We start from the raw sequence: 1807 nt of genomic DNA on the forward strand, positions 1-1807 counted from the left end.
TTTTTTAAATATATCTTTATAAATTATAATCCATTCAAATTCGGTAAATATTTGATTCAAATCCATTCGGTAGTTTTTAATTTCTCAACACCGATAACTATATGCATTGTCTGTAATAATTGATATATCCAGTCTTTTTGAAGCTTCAAATTTCTCAATAGCACTTTTTACTCGTCCGTTTACAATATCAGATACGATTTCATTTTCATTCGAAGAAATCTTACTTGTCTGAGTTGGTTTAATGGGATTAATTGGTCTAGTTGGACGAGTTACTTTACTTGCCTTAGTTGTCTTCCTTGATACTTGTGTATTTTTTAGTATTTCATCTATTTTTTCTATGAGTGTAACAACTCTCTTTGCAATTTGCTTGAATTTATATTTACCAATTAAAATTGGAGCCAAACACTCGTCCTCTTCACTAACTTCTTTAAATTTTTTAACCAGCTTAGATATCTTCGATAAAGTTTGCTTGTATATTTCCAAATTTTTCTTCATAATTTTAGTAAATTCAAATGATCCATCTGGTATTTCGTATCCCACTAATTCTACAGCGCATTCACAAATGTTATATAATTTTTGGCAGTCATCGCCTTCTTCCGAGTTACATGCACAATTTCTTTGATTGCATATATCGTCCAAACCATTTTCGAGAATGTTTTGTACGCTGCTTTGAAAATATTCTACTTTTGATTCACAAAATTCACAAAACGTGTTATAATAAGTATCTGTTTTGCATTTGTTGTTAAAGTTAATAGTGCAACATTTTCGAGAATCTCGACGAATTGGATGTACTTTGGACTTTCTATGACTTAACTGATTAAATATATCTTCATTAAAGGGTAAAAAGTTTTTTGAAATCAAATCTGTTGATTCTTTCGGAAAAACTATTGTTGAAATATTGGGCAGCGCATGCAAAGTTGATTTAGAATGGTGTTTGAAATTTAGCCCGTTAGTTAAAAGTGTCCCAGTTATTATTGTTTGAAAGGCAATAGTAGAAATAATTATTACTTTAATGTACTTATCGACAAGAATTGTATTGTGTTTACCCATTTTAGGTTAAAATTAATCTGAAACAACACCAAAATTTTATTTGTCAATCAAAAATCAAAAAACCAGTACTAATGAGCCTGGAATAATCAATCCATAAATGATAAAATGCAGTTGAAGAAGACATTAATAATAATCTCTTTGACTGAATGAGTACGTGTTTCTAGCCTTTCAGTGCATAATGTGCTCAGGTGACATGCCAACCTTAAAAAAATTAATTCATTTGAAAATGCTTCTAATATTTTAAATTTAATGTTTATTTACTTATATTTTTATTAATAAAATTTTTGTTGTTTGAAAATAAACAATTTAACATCTTTTTGCACTGTTAGCAAATTGATACATTTTAGTAAATCTTAAATTGATATTTTTTTGTAAATCAGGGGGTGTTCAGTGGGAAAGAAATGGATTAACTAGAAAATTTTTAGAAGCATTTTGGTAAAATTCTGATTTACAAAGGTCATCGCTAGAATATCAGTTTTTATAAAAGGTTCCGCATGAAATTTTAATTAATATATTTTTTCTTGTACTAATTAATTTAAATATATTTTTTCTTGTACTAAAAATCAAAGTATTTGGTTTTGATTTCCTGTTTATAGGAGTCAATATAGTCTAATAGTAGGTCCACACGATACCAAATTCACACAGACTTCTATATTCCCTAGCTCTCACGAGAAATAGTGATTTTTACAAAAAAGTGTTTCAAACAAAAGTTGTTTATTTTTTATAGAATACTAGCTGTTAAACCTGCTTCGCTGGG

This window comes from Chrysoperla carnea, chromosome 5 (genome assembly GCF_905475395.1).
Source record: "Chrysoperla carnea chromosome 5, inChrCarn1.1, whole genome shotgun sequence".
Lineage (NCBI taxonomy): Eukaryota > Metazoa > Arthropoda > Insecta > Neuroptera > Chrysopidae > Chrysoperla > Chrysoperla carnea.